The sequence below is a fragment of the Oryctolagus cuniculus genome, chromosome 1 (genome assembly GCF_964237555.1).
Source record: "Oryctolagus cuniculus chromosome 1, mOryCun1.1, whole genome shotgun sequence".
NCBI classification, from domain to species: domain Eukaryota; kingdom Metazoa; phylum Chordata; class Mammalia; order Lagomorpha; family Leporidae; genus Oryctolagus; species Oryctolagus cuniculus.
This window is the reverse complement of record NC_091432.1, coordinates 207033719-207049936: the sequence shown is the minus strand read 5'-3', so window position 1 is coordinate 207049936 and position 16218 is coordinate 207033719. Positions and strand designations below refer to the sequence as shown.

The 16218-nt window shown below is 37.5% G+C and overlaps 1 pseudogene; it reads left to right on the top strand.

Moving 5' to 3' along the window:
- The window catches only part of LOC100339949 (translin pseudogene), a 183801-nt pseudogene that overhangs the window by 47582 nt on the left and 120001 nt on the right, over window positions 1-16218 (top strand).

Below are 16218 nucleotides of genomic sequence, written 5' to 3'. Positions count from 1 at the left end.
GGCTTTAATGGAGCCAGAATAAAGCTTTTGTTATGTGGCATAGTCAGCTCTTGCAACATTTTACAATACTCAGCACACTGCCAGAATTGCTGCACAAGTATCTATGGAAAACAAATTTTATATATATATATATATATATATATATATATATACATACACATACATACACATATACATATGTATGTATGTAAGTATGTATACGTGTATGTAAGTATGTATTTAGGGCTGGCATTGTGGCATAGTCAGTAAAGCTGCTACCTGCGACAATGATATTCCATATAGGTGCTGGCTCGTATCCCTGCTGCTGCACTTCTGAGCCAGCTCCCTGCTAATGGCCTGGGAAAGCAGTGGAAGATGGCCCAATATTTTTGCTCCTGCCACCCATGCAGAAGACCCAGATGAAACTCCTGGTTCCTGGCATAAGCCTGGCCTGGCCCTGGCCATTGTGGCCATCTCAAGAATCAACCAGCAAATGGGCAATATCTGTCTCTCCCTCCCTCTTTGTAACTCTGACTCTCAAATAAATAAATCTATCTCTGTGTGTGTATATATATATATACACACACACACACACACACACACATTTTTATAGCACATAACAATGGAAGGAGCCTTAAAACATATATTTGAAACTGTTTCTTTGGGATAGGTGTACATACTTTCAAAATTATCTGGTTAATTAGTTATGATACCCAATAAAACACTAGTTTACTATTACACCTTGTACTTCCTCTTTTTTTTATGTTTTACCCTGAGAGAGAAGTTGATGGTGACTTGAACTTGGAAAATATGCAGTCAGCACTTTTGTCTTCATGTAAATGGTTTGGAAAAGACCAATTTGATAGCCAAGAATGAAAAAGGATTAGGAGAGATAAATTATGTAAACTTTCTTTATTAAAATGAACACTATGCAAACATTCCATTTGACTTATTTTAACTGAGTTAGCCAATGATTGATTGCTTTCTTTGTTAGCATCTTAATGAAAAATGTGTTTTTTCTTTATAATTTTCCCTAGTTCTCAGTATTTAAAGAATAACTGCTTTTTTTGAAATTCAGTTATTAAGCAGAAATTTCAGCTCTTCAAAAACTGGAAATAAAGCATTACTTATAGAAAAATAGTTTACTTATTTAATTTTTTATTTTTCCTTTTCATCTCCACTATCCCATTTGGTCTCATAATTCTTTAGTGTATAGCTCATTTATTAATTCAATAAATCACTCATTAATTATCAGATATTAGCTAATCTATTACTCTGACAAATTTTGCACTGCTGCCTGTGTAAAAACCGTGATGTTATGTGGGAGGTAATCCTTACATACCACCTAGTTTTCCATGGACAAACCCTCTGTAGGTGCTGCTCCTCTCTCCTTTTCTGCTGCATCAAAAACTGCGAGTGACATGCCAGGAGGTCACCAGACTCGCTCGCTTTTCTATAATCCAGCTACCAGCCAAACCCCTTTATAGATTTAGGATTTTCTCACCCTTTCTTGATTTAGATGAAATGATACAGCACAAGATATCAGATCTGACATATCAAGTCCTTGAAAGACATCAGAGAATAGAACCCGATTAGTAAGAATCCTCCCAATGAGCTGAAATTTTCTCAATAGGAATAAGGAGAGAAATTTCCTCTTCTCCTTGTTTTCCCATAGACAAAACCAAGGAATAGTATACACTCTTTGTCCACAAAATTTTCCTGTATTTACATTGTGGATCTCCATAGAAAATCTTTTTGCTCTTAGTCACTAAATGGTAGCAAGACTGATAATGCATCACTTTGCCATATCTATCTTTCTTTTCTTCTATCCCGTTTTTTTTTTCCCACTGAAGTTTCAATATTTACATTGTTTAGCACACACTAAATAACCACTTGTCAACTGACAATTTCCTCTATAGGATGTTCAGCATATTGTACCAATTATCTTATATTTGTAGAAGATCTTTTCTTGTTAGTAAAATTTAAGTGGTGCTACTGCTATAGATAACAGTGTTGACCAAGAAGACAAAAATATCACACTGTCATAGTGAATTTCTTACTATAAAACAACAATGATTTAGAATTATATTTAAGAATTACATTGAATTGTTTCTGTTTGTGTTAATATCTCATTAACATGAAAATTTATGGGAACTGTGTTGTAATAATTGTCATTTGTTTGCTGTGACCCTGGTAATCAAATGTATTAATAAACACCTTTAAAATAAATAATATTGTTAAAACAATTACATAACTAAACAAACTTTAAAATTTTAAAATTTTTCACTGATTTGATTTATAAAAGATGTACTAAAGCAAACCTAAGGACTTAAAGTGAGCCCCATTTTTTACTTTACTCCTCCACTTTATGCCGCCCTGTTTTAAATAGCAAAACTCAGAGTGGTGGGTGACCCATGAAGAGGCCAACGAATTGCATCTGCTGAATTATCAACATCCCTCATTCTTATAATGAACTGTAACAACTGTGCAATGAATCAATCGGCTATGGGGAGAGGATGCCCTGGGGGTGAGGGAGCAGTAGACCCTGTGAGACTGAAATCTCTTAAATGAAGTGAAATCTGTCTTCAAAGCTTACGAATAATTTGAAGAACTAGTAGTGCCAAGAATCTGAAAATGCTATCAAGACTGAAGCAAGTCTTTTATATAATAGTGTACAAGTTTATTTGCAATGTGAATAAATGGCAGAGCTTTCAGATTCATATGCTTATTTATATTTAGCAATCCAATATTTAGAAGGTACGACTTGGAAAAACAAGTTCTTTAGAGAGTACTGCAAGGGGAAGAAAAATAGTATATTTTTTAAATACTGCACAAGATTTTTAAAAGATTTATTTTTTTATTTGAAAGTCAGAGTTACACAGAGAGAGAAAGAGAGGCAGAGAGAGAGGTCTTCTATCCGCTGGTTCACTCCCCAGATGACAGCAACGGCTGGAGATGTGCAGATCTGAAGCCAGGAGCCAGGAGCCAGGAGCTTATTCTGTGTCTTCTCACGTGGGTACAGGGGCCCAAAGACTTGACTCATCTTCTACTGCTTTCTCAGGCCATAACAGAGAGCTGGATCCGAAATTGAGTGGCCAGGACTCAAACTGGTGCCCGCACGCGATGCCGGCGCTGCAGGCAGCGGCTTTACCTACTAGGCCACAGTGCCGGCCCCATCACCAAGATCTTTTGCCTGAAACACTTCATCCATCTGCACAATAGCCACAGCAAGCAGACATATTTGTCATTTAGTAATATTTCTAAGTTCTATAACTTAAAAATTGAAGTCTGGATTCAGTAGTACATTTGTATAAGTCCAAAATTTACAATTCTCCCCTTTCAGTCATAGCTTCAGCATCTGGTTTCTCCTTAATTGATGCTATGCATATTTGCTAAAATTAGACAAAATTTTAAATGAAATTGAATTAATATTTTTTTTAAAAATAGGGATTTTTTAATCATTGCTAAAGAATCCTTCCATTTCTATTGAAGTGATCATTTTCTCTAAAACAAAGATTAACACGTTGTAAAGAAAAATATTTTTATGGTCCTAAATGCTGTTGTTTTATGGTTCTATCTTTTGCTTACACAACACGTGGCCCCTCACTATATGGAGGTGAGAACAGCTTGCATTTGCCTGTTTGAGGCTCAGTCCCTTTGAGTTACCTCATGTACTTTTATGCCTTCAAATATCAGCTGTCTCTTTTTGGCTCCCAATTTTTATCTCCAGTCTTACCCTCATTGTTCTTTTGTTGCTGGGTGAAAGCTTTCTCAAGTCACAGGATTTTCCTGCTCATTCTTGTATACAGAAATGTTCCATGATCATTAAAGGTTGCCAACACTTTCTCAATTTAGCAATCAAAAAGTTTTTATTTAAATATTAAGAAAAACTCTGAATATCTCTCCTCTCTCAGAAAAGCCCTTTACTCACTGCTAACATATCCTGTCCTTTTCTATATTATTTTTCCTTTCCTCAGCCCCTATTGTTCATGGGAAAATGGGGAAGAAGTAGAAGTCAAGGAGGGCAGGAAATTTCTTTACTAATATTGTGGAACAATTCTATTACCTGTTTGGGTGAAGAAGTTGCTATTCATTTTTAATGAATAATACTATTTTAATGAATAATACTATTCATTTTTAATGGGGGTATTTTGTTGGTGCTTTGAAGAACCACCACCCTTCCTAACAAATGTGTAAGTGCTCTCTCTCACATACATTGCCTTAAGCTTGGCAAATCTATTCCAATCTGGAGGATAATGGCCTCCTTCTCATAATCTTGAGGTCTGTTTTTCTTCTAATACTTGTATCAACCTCTGGTAACATGCATGATTTGGTCACTCTCTCTCCTACATGAAACACAGGCAATCCACAGGATCCCACTCAATCTTTCTCATCCTGAGACATCTCTGGGAGTGGAGTTGAATCTCTGAGCTGCAGCTGCTGCCCCTTGTTCATCACCAAAGCTGATAGTCAACTCATCTCACACTGTAAGTTGCCCAAGAAGCCCTGACATTTCTCTTTAGTGTGTTTTTCCTAACTGCAAGGCCATATTTTGAGATCTCCAGATAATTATATTAAATCTCCTCTGAGGAAGGGTAAGGCTTACTGTACAAAAACAGTTTCTTCGCAACAGACCTCTTTCAATGGCTCTCAGTTTTCAGCCACACAGCACTGTAAACCTCTCAGCGAGGCCAATAATCTAATTAACCCTCAGGTACTTTTCCTAAACTTCAAGAAGTTCTGTCTCATAAGTTGCTTGAGTATCTGATATTGGATAAGTATCTGTGTTTCCTTCAAAGATGAAAATTTCACCATCTATTATGACAATGTAAGTCTATCTGATGTCTTCATTTGGGTACTGTTAGGCATCTCAAATTAGGGTTAAAAACCAGCTGCCTCACACTCCCCTACCCCTTTCAGTAAGCATCATCTCTGTCCATCTAATTACAAAGCACATTAGGTCAGCACAACTTGTGCTCTTCCTTAGTGTAAGCCACATGGATCTGTGACTTATCAGCAGTACTTTTCCAGAGTGCCTCAAAAAGACGTAATGAAATCTCTCCACTCCTCCATTTCTACTGTTGCCACCCTTACTCTCTCTCATTGGTTGACCAGATGGTTACAATAACCACAATTGCCTCACATCATTGACAACAGCCTTTACATCAATTTGGATTTTGTACTCTTCTGTTTAAAAATGTTTGATACCTTCCTTTTGCCCTTATTAGTCAGATAATAAAATCAAAATTAAAAATGCCTGGTATCTCCTCAAGCTCATCTTGTACTTTGCAATCCCACTAGCTCCTTTTCAGCTCTATGTAAATGCCAGTGCCCCTATCTCAGGACCTGCCATTCTGTGCATCCCATCCTGGACCACCCTGAAGCTGACCCTGGTTTGTCATTGCAGTCTTGGTTAAAATGACACCACTTACATGAGGCCTCCCCTCATAATCTAAAACAGAATACCTTCTGGTGAATTCATTACTCTCTAATTTCTACCTCCTTCATAAAACCTACTGTATTCATAGAGCATTTTACAAAGTTTTGGCTTAAATTCTATTGCTTATTTCTCCAAATTAGTAAGTTATAGCCTAAAAGACCTAGTTCTCCGGCTGAAAACTGCCTTTCCAATTGCAAACATCTACTACAAATTCTACATTCACATTTTAATAGCAAACACAACACATATAATCCATCCACATTATAAGACCTTTCTTTCACTTTCTACAAATATTTTCTATAAATTATTTAAAATATTTTTTAGGTTTGATTCAATAAATGAATGATTTACATGTTCCCAGACCTATATTAATCATGTATTCATTCATAAATATCATGCATTTTATATACAATGTAATATGGTAAATGGAGTGGTAAAGATGCATGGGGACAGATAATTCAGTGAATATAAAAATAGTAGCAGAATGGTATTGAGGATATAGCTTCTAGGAGTTTCTTAACCAGAGCTAATTCCTTTTGATTGAATCCTAGATTAAAGATTGACTGGGAGCATTTGAGGCTAAAAGAACACCATATATAAAAGCTTAGGGCTAAATAAATGCATGCAGAAATATAAATCTGAAAGGAGATAATATGGTGATGAAAAGTAGTGGCAAAAATGATTTTAAGGATGCTACACTTTAAATGAAAAATGTAATAAACTATGGAATATTGTAATGTAATTAAATATCATACTTGAGACTCACAGAGAACTATTAGATAAGGTCTAACTGAAAAGTGTTTTAAGAATCCAAGAAATCATAAAGAAAACAAAGTGGTGTAGGTTTATGGGCAGAAAGTTAGGATTGTAACAATAGAAATTTTAAGATAAAGTGATAGGCCATACGAAGGAGAGAAAGGTCAAAGATGATGCATTGGTTCTGACTGAATGAAAGAATGATCCACTCTGCGAAAGGGAATAGGCTTAAAACTTATGCCTGGTCAGATTGGTTTTGATATGCTGAGAGATTTCACTATTGAGATGTGTACAAGTGGAGGATTGAGAGAGATCTTGTTGGGGGTTATTTACAAACTATTTTGAAGATGTCAATGCACTGGCTTAGATAATCAAAATATGTTTGAGTTTTATGTGTTCAGTAGCCACTATGAAAATTTGGTATACTCTGTTTTTAAGCTTGCCTGCCTGCCTGCCTGCATTCCTTCCTTTCCTTTCTTGTTTCTAAGGAAGAGGTAGAGGATGGAAAGTAGAGAAAGAAAAGTTCTTTTATCTGCTGGTTTTCTTGCAAACAGCTTTGACACTGGGGTTGGGTTAAGTTGAAGTCAGGAGCCAGGAACTCCATCTGGGTTTCCCATGTGGATGGCAGGGAGTCAGTTACTTCAGATATAATCTTTCCGTTTCTAGGAACATTACCAGGGAGCTGGAAGAGACACACAAAATAAATTGGCATGTTCTTACCAAGGGAAAATTGAATGGATATTACACAAATTTGTGTCACAATAGTTTAAAGCTTTCCCAGCTCCCAACAAAAAAGAATGTATTTTGGCGTGTAATCGTTGACTATTTTCTTTGTGTCGGAGGCATGTTAAAGTCAAGACCCAGATATCCTCCATAGTTGTATTTAATACTTCATAATATTTATTAATTTATTGGTTCATTTTGCAATGACCATTCAATTCTGTGATAAGTATATATAGCTTCTATAAAGTTATTTTATAAAACTCAAAATGCATAAATCCTTTCCCATAATCTTTTTTTTTGGGTTTTAACAGTAGTTACATAGTAGATCTAGAGTGAAAATTTTCAATGGATTAATAATTATGCTTTAAAAGTTATGTACGGGCTATTAGTAGATGCATTAATTTGGAAATGTTTTTAAAAATCTATTTATTTATTTGAAAGTCAGAGTTACACAAAGAGAGAAGGAGAGGCAGAGAGAGAAAGTGAGATCTTCCATCCGCTGCAGGAGCTGCGCCAATCTGAAGCCAAGAGCCAGGAGCTTCTTCAGGGTCTCCCACATGGGTGCAGGGGCCCAAGGACTTGGGCCATCTTCCACTGCTTTCCCAGGCCATAGCAGAGAGCTGGATCGGAAGTGGAGCAGCCAGGACTAGAACCGGCGCCCACATGGGATACCAGCATTGCAGGCAGCGGCTCTACCCACTATACCAAAACAACGGCCCCTGGAAATATTTTTTAATTAACAAATAATAATTGTATTTATCTTGATAATTCAGTACAGATATGGAATGTGCAATGATTGGAAAAACATTTCCATCTCCTTACACAATTCTCATTGCTTTGTTTTGGACCCTCTGAACTCCTCTCTTCTATTCCTTTAAAAAAGTAGTAAGTTATTGGAAATTGTAGTCATCTTACTGTGCCATAGAACGCTAGAACTCACTTCCATTTAATTGTATTTTTTACCCATTTTCTAACTCCCTGTCTTTTCCCACCAATCTAGCCTTTCTAGTCCTTAGTGATCACTTTTCTACTCTCATATGTGAGAGCAACATTTTTAGCTTTCACATGTTAGAATATATAGTATTTGTCTTTCTGTGCTTGGTTTATTTACTTAACAAAGTTCTCCAGTTCCATCCACATTGCTGCAAATGACAGTATCCTATTCCTTTCCATGGCCTTTAATATTGTCTTCATGCATTCATTAGTCAATGGACTCCTGAGTTGATTCCATATCTTGGCTTTTATGAATAGTGCTACAATAAATATGGAAGTAAAAGCATCTCTTTGATATACTATTGCATTGCTTTAGGATATATACCTAGTAATAGAAGTCAATATCATAAGGTAGATCTATATTTAGTTTTTGAAGAAACTCTATACTGCTCTATATAATGACTGAACTAATTTACATACCCACCAACAGTATACAAGGTTCTGTTTTTTCTGCCTCCTCATCAGCGCTTGTTATTTCTTGTCTTTTTAGTTATAACCATTCCAACTGTGGTGAGATAATAGCTCATTTTTATTTTGATTTCTATTTACCTGATGATTAGTGATGAACGTTTTTTAGTATATTTGATGGCCATTTTTACATCTTTTTAAATATACTTGGCGGCCGGCGCCGCGGCTCACCAGGCTAATCCTCCGCCTAGCAGCGCCGGCACACCGGGTTCTAGTCCCGGTTGGGGCGCCAGATTCTGTCCTGGTTGCCCCTCTTCCGGGCCAGCTCTCTGCTGTGGCCAGGGAGTGCAGTGGAGGATGGCCCAGGTGCTTGGGCCCTGCACCCCATGGGAGACCAGGAAAAAGCACCTGGCTCCTGGCTCCTGCCATCGGATCAGCGCAGTGCGCCGGCCGCAGCGCGCCGGCTGCGGCGGCCATTGGAGGGTGAACCAATGGCAAAGGAAGACCTTTCTCTCTGTCTCTCTCTCTCACTGTCCACTCTGCCTGTCAAAAAATTTAAAAAATATATATATACTTGGCCATTTTTACATCTTTTATGGAGAAATATCTGTTTAAATCATATATTTATTTTTAATTGAATTTTTTGTGGTGTTGTTATGTATTTTTGAGTTCCTTGTATATTCTGGTGATAATCCTTTGTTGGGTGGACCATTTGAAAATATTCTCAAATAATTATTTTGTCTCACTTGAATCTAAATTGCTTATGGTAGTTGACATTTTAACATCATTAATCCTTCCAATCAGTTAATATGGGATGTCTTTCTCTTTTTTGTCTGTTCTTCAATATCCTTCATTGGGTAAATTTATTTCTAAGTATTTTATTTTTATTTTAAAAGATTGATTGTTTATTTGAAAGGCAAAGTTGCAGAGGCAGAGAGAGAGTAAGAGAAAGGGAGAAAGTTTTCCATCTGCTGGTTCATTTCCCAAATGGCCACAAAGGTTGTAGTCGGGCCAATCTGAAGGCAGGAGCCTGCGCCCCTTCCAGGTCTCCCACATGGGTACAGGGGCCCAAGGTCTTGGGCCATCTTCCACTGCTTTCCTAGGCCATAGCACAGAGCTGGGTCAGAAGTGAAGCACCAGGAGTTGAAGCTGCACCCATATGGGATGCCGGCACTGCAGGTAGTGGCTTTACCTGCCACACCACAGCACAGGCCCCAGTATTTGATTTTTTATAGCTATTGACAATGGAATTATTTTCTTGATTTTGTTTACTTCATGGTCATTGATGTATAAAAAAATGCTACTGATTTTTATGTTGAATTTTTTCCTTCAATTTTAATGGATTTGTTTTTCAGCCCTAACAGAAATATTGATGGAAAAATATTGAGGGGCTAGGGCATGTTTTTTTTTCATAATCAGCGTAATGGAATTCAAGTGGAAAGAGCAGTGAGTTAGAGGACTCTAGCCCTATAGCTTACTGGGATGTTTATGTAAAACTTAAAAGTGAATTGTGAGGGCATGTTTGAAAGAAGAATGTTTTGAGATATATTATATTGAATCAGTAGAAAAGACTTTGAAATGGCCGTATGTGACAAGCACAGAAAATATCATGCTGAAATAGACTCAAACAGTTCCAATAATGTAATTTTCTGGGTTTGTTGGAGCTGTTATATTACAGTCACCCATGGAAGAAAATCTTTAATCCATTGAACAGGCTTGCCTTTCTTATTTACATGTATCTTTCTTTTATCAGAGTAGATAGATGAATATAATAAACTTGCACATTCCTTCTGTAGCTGTCACTATTAGCCTAAGAACAAGCAGGCTAACGAAAGCAATTTCTTTCTTTATTGTCAAAATAAAATGCAACAGATAGGGTACTTTTGATTTGATTGTTACTATTTAAAAATGAAATATCTCTCCATAAATCTTAATATTCCCTCATACAATTGAGGTAGAACATCATTTGTTTTATTCTAAAATCTATGTCTGACCTTAAATATTATTATGGATAAGCCCAGCAACTGGATAATGCCTATGAACAAACGGCTAATGTCCCATACCAGTTGGCAAATTAGAATACTATATTGTGTGAACAATTCTTGTTCTCCACCTACGCATTTGTGTTTTTCAAATTATTGCTTTTTAGTGTTTATAAAGTAAGAACTCTTACTCCCTAAATGGTAAGACAGCAGTAAAAGAACATAATTTCTTGATTATGAGAGGTGCACATTTCAATTCTTATTTCTGTTGTTTTATAGCTTTGCAAATGTAGCAAATTATATAACTTTCTTAATCCTCTGTATTTTATTTCTTCATTTGCCACTGTTTTTTTATTTCTTTATTTGATTCACAATTTAACTGTCTTCAAAAAAGATACAGAAAAATATTTTAATAAATTTATTATTCATTATTCCTACATGGGCAGCTACGTCAGCCTTTTTGCAAGAAGAAACTAATGAGTATGCTAGTCATTGAAATTACTTATATTGACAGTATTTCCTCAGATGTTTTTTCTTTTTCATTTCTGTCTCAACAGCAAGGGCTGGTTCACCACTCAGTTTGCACTTATCAATCAGATATTTACCTGGCCTTGTGATTTCTTATTCCAGTGATGAGTAATTAATGACCTTTGATTTTTCTCTCTATAATTACCAGATTGGTTTTGATGTTATTTTATTGTTAAAATATAATTCATTAGCTTCACTTTATAAATGTTTGTCATTTCCATTTTTGAGTATAAAATATTAGAAAGTCAACACTGTTTTGTGCTTTTTAGTGGGAGATAAAGGGATGTTTTATCCAGTGGACTAGAAATTCCCCTGATGTAATCTTCCCTACCAGAACAGTTATTACTTAATAATATTTACATGTATATTGATAACTAACATTTATTATGTGATTTCTACATCAGAACATAATCTAAGAGTCTTACATGTCATTTAATTCCTCCATCTCTTTGAGGTTATCACTAATATGATCTCTGTCTTGCAGAAAGTTCAGTAACTCATTCAAAGCCAGTATGTAGTGAAAGGTTTTAGACTGAGTAGATATCACTCTAGTTAGCTAATTAATAGTTCTTTAATAGAATAAATATTTTTTTTTAATTTATTTGAAAGGCAGTTTGGGGGAAGGTAGGGAGAGAGAGACAGACAGAAAGAGAAAGGAAGAGAATTGATCTATCTGTGATACACTCTCCAAAAGCTGTCAACAGCCTGGGCTAGGACAGGCACAGGCTAAAACAGGCGCGAGTCAGGAGCCAGGGGCTCCATTTGGGTTTCCCACATCAGGGATAGGAATCCAGCTCTTTGGGCCATCATCTGCTACCTCACAGGGAGTGTGTTAACTAAAAGCTCGATCAGAAATGGGGACTAGACCCTATCCTAGGCACTCTGATGTAGAATATGGTGTCCTAAGCAGTGGTTTAACTTGTGTACCAGATTACCTGCCCCTGCCATAGTATTAAAAAACAAAAACAAAAAAAAAAAAAAAAAAGAAAAGAAAAGAAAGAGGGGCTGGCACTGTGGCACAGTAAGTTAAACCTCCAGCATCCCATATTGGCATAAGTTCTAGTCCCAGGTTCTCTTCTTGCATTCCAGCTCTCTGCTACACCCTGGGAAAGCAGTGAAAGATGGCCCAAGAGCTTGGGCCACTGCAACCATGTGGGAGACCCTGAAGAAGCTCTTGGCTCCTGGCTTGAGATAGGCTCACCTCTGTCCATTGTGGCTATTTGGAAGTGAATCAGCAGATGGAAGACCTTTCTCTCTGTCTCTCCCTCTCACTGTCAGTAACTCTCTCTCTCAAATAAATAAAAATATTTAAAAAAGAACTCTCAAACCCTGAATAATAAGCATTTAAATAAGTTCAAGGAAATGGGAAGTGGAAAATACTTTGATATATTCATTCTTCCCAGTCATGTCACAGTGCACTAATAAAGCTGTAACAGTAAAGCAAACTGATCAAGAGACACATATATAAAAATAAAATATGCATGCTAGTAATTTTTATTTAGTTTGTCCATTATACATTTACTAGAGGATGCAGGTAATATCTTGTGGTGCTTTAATCCATAGTTTGAGTAACGAACTGTATTAAATATTAAATTTTATGACTTTTTTTAAATTTTATTTAGCAAATATAAATTTCCAGAGTACAGCTTATGGATTACAATGGCTTTTTCCTCCCCATAACTTCCCTCCCAACCGCAACCCTCCCAACCCCCTCTCCCTCTCCCATTCCATTCAAAGCAAGATTGATTTTCAATTCTCTTTATATACAGAAGATTGATTTAGTATATATTAAGTAAAGATTTCAACAGTTTGCACCCACACAGAACATAAAGTGTAAAATATTATTTGAGTACTAGTTATAGCATTAATTCACATTGAACAACACATTAAGGACAGAGATTCTACATGAGGAGTAAGTGCACAGTTACTGTTGTTGACTTAACAAATTGACACTCTTGTTTATGGCATCAGTAATCTCCCTAGGCTCTTGTCATGAGTTGCCAAGGCTATGGGAGCCTTTTGAGTTTGCCGACTTCGATCTTATTCAGACAAAGTCATAGTCAAAGTGGAGGTTCACTCCTCCCATCAGAGAAAGGTACCTCCTTCTTTGATGGCCCGTTCTTTCTACTGGGATCTCACTTGCAGAGATCTTTCATTTAGGTCCTCTTTTTTTTGTTGTTGTTTTGTTTTGTTTTTGCCAGAGTGTCTTGGCTTTCCATGCCTAAAATACTTTCATGGGCTCTTCAGCCAGATCCAAACGCCTTAAGGGCTGATTCTGAGGCCAGAGTGCTATTTAGGACATCTGCCATTCTATGAGTCTGCTGTGTATCCCGCTTCCCATGTTGGATCGTTCTCTCCCTTTTTGATTCTATCAGTTAGTATTAGCAGACACTAGTCTTGTTGGTGTGATTCCTTTGACTCTTAGACCTATCAGTGTGATCAATTGTGAACAGAAATTGATCACTTGGACTAGTGAGATGGCATTGGTACATGCCATCTTGATGGGATTGAATTGGAACCCCCTGGCACATTTCTAACTCTACCATTTGGGGCAAGTCCAATTGAGCATGTCCCACATTGTACCTCTCCTCCCTCTCTTATTCCCACTCTTATATTTAACAGGGATCACTTTTCAGTTAAATTTAAACACCCAAGAATAATTGTGTGTTGACTTTAAAAAAAGAAATTATCTCTAATTTTTTATTTATTTTTCATTTATTTGAAAGGCAGAGATACAGAGACAAAGACAATTTCTTTCTACTGGTTCACTCCTCAAATGCCTAAGTCTTGGCCAGCAAAATCCAGGAGCTGGAAACCTAAACCAGATTTCTCCATATGAGTGTCAGTGACCCAAGTACTTTAGCAATTACATATTACTTTCAAGGGTAGGCATTAGCAGAAAGCTTGAATTGGGAAGGAAGATGAGAATCAATACACTCCAATATGGAATGTGGGTATCCCAATCAGCATCTTATTTGCAATACCAAATGCTCACAGCTTTCTAGCTTTTACCACAACAAAATTAAACTTCTTTCTTCCCTTCTCAGGTAGTATGAGTCCATCAGTATCTATGTAAAATTTTGAAAGTATTTTCCTATCTTAATGTAGCATAGATATCAATATTGTTTGTTGCATAATGTTCTCCTTTTTAAAAATTAAATATATAATTATATGTATATATATATAAATATATATATTTGAGGGGCTGGAATTGTGGCATATTAGGTGAGGCCACCACCTGCAATGTCAGCATCCCCTCTGCTCACCGGTTTTTGTCCCTGCTGCTCCACTTCAATCCAGCTCCCTGCTGATGGCCTGGGAAGGCAGCAGAAGATGGCCTAAGTACTTGGGTTGCTCCTAACTCCTGGATTTGCCCTGTCCCAGCACTGACCATTGTGCCCCTCTCCCTTCCCCTCCTCTCCCCCTAACCCCCTCCCTCTCTCTCCCTCTCCCTTTCTCTCTCCCTCTCCCTCTCCTTCTGCTTCTCCCTCTCCCTCTGTGGCTGTGTGTGTGTGTCTCCCTACCTCTCTGTAACTCTGACCCCCTCCTCATTCCTCTCCCCCTCCCCCTGCCTCTCCCTCTCCCTCTCCCTCTCCCTCTCCCTCTCCCTCTCCCTCTCCCAAGTAAATAAATAAACCTTTAAAATATATATGTTTGAAAGGCAGAGAGAAAGAGGGAAGTTGATTTTCCAACAGCTAGGACCAGGACAAAGCCAGGATCTAGAAACTCAATCCATAAATGGTAGGAAATCAACTACTAAAGTCATCATTACTGCCTCTCAGGGTGCGCATTAGCAGGAAATTGGAATTGAGAGTTGAACTAGGATTCAGAGTCCCATAAAATGTCTTAAGTACTGTGCCAAATTTCTGCTTCCAGAATGTTCTCATGTGTAGTTTCAACAATTTTTTTAATTAGGCCACTATTAAAGAAAATGAGGTATTCTCCATTGTCCAAGCATTCAGCTGGAGGTGGATTGCAGCTGTGGCAATTAGACAGGATGCACACTTGCTAGTTCTCAGTAGAGATGCTGAATGTCAGCGTGACATCATCAAATTTGTGTTTCAGATTAAATAAATATTGCCCTATTTCTTTTTTCAAAAAATATTTATTTATTTATATGAAAGGCAGAGTTACAGAGAGGCAGAGGCCGAGAGAGAGAGAGAGAGAGAGAGAGAGAGAGGTCTTCCATCCGCTAGTTCACTCCCTAGATGATCACAAGTCCAGAGATGTGCCGGATCAGAAGCCAGGAGCCAGGAGCTTCTTCCGGGTCTCCCATGTGGGTGCAGGGGCCCAAGCACTTGGGTCATCTTCTACTGCTTTCCCAGGATAATATAGCAGAGAGCTGGCTTAGAAGTGGAGCAGCCAGAACTTGAACTGACACTCACATGAGATGCGGGCACTACAGACAGTGGCTTTACCTACTATGCCACAGTGCCAGCCCCAATATTTCCTTATTACTAAGCCTTTAAAAATGTTTACAACTGAAAAATAATTCTAGAAATCCTAGTGTTTTTAAAGGGGGGGGGTAGGTTATACTTCATTGTGGGAATGAATAGTATTATTATTGTTTAATATAAAAACAAAGTCCTTAGTTTAAAATGAATTTGTTTTATTCTCATCTCAACCCTATAGGCATTTGGGTTTGTGACATCTAGCCCAGAGGTATCAACAATAAAAATGCTCTGAATCTCAATTCTCGTGCAGTGTTATTTAACAGCAAAAGTCTGGTTTTTCATTTTAAGCCAGTTTTCAGGATAGGGATGTCAGATGAAGGCATATATCACAAATTAAGAAGCAGTAATACAGTACCAGATGGCCTAAGAAACTTAACCTGTTTCCCAAACCACTTGACTCACTGTCCAGCCACCCCCCCACCTTTTTCTCACTGAGGAATATCAAATTCAATATCTTATTCCTACAAACTCAAAATGAAATGAGATTATCTTTTCTTTTAAATATAAATCCAATAATTGATATCTTGTCAGAAGGCTCTTATATGCATTGTTTCTTGAAAACCAAATAATTGAGTTTAGAAATGAGATGTTTAACTTTTGGAGGTTATATGTGGTGAATGCAATAAAGGATCTTTTCCATCAATGTGGAACTTGTAGAACCTGTGAAAAATTTTTTAAAGATTTATTTTATTTATTTGAAAGACAGAGTTACAGAGAGAGGTAGAGACAAAGAGAGAAAGGTCTCCCATCTGCTGGTTCACTCCCCAAATGGCCACAATGACCAGGGCTTGGCCAGGCTGAAGCTGGGAGCCAAGAGCTTCTTCTTGGTCTCTCACAAGGATGCAGGGGCCCAAGGACTTCTGCCATCTTCCACTGCTTTCCCAGGCACATTAGTAGGGAGCTGGATGGAAAGTGGAACAGCCAGGATAGAAACCGGAACCCATACGGGATGCCA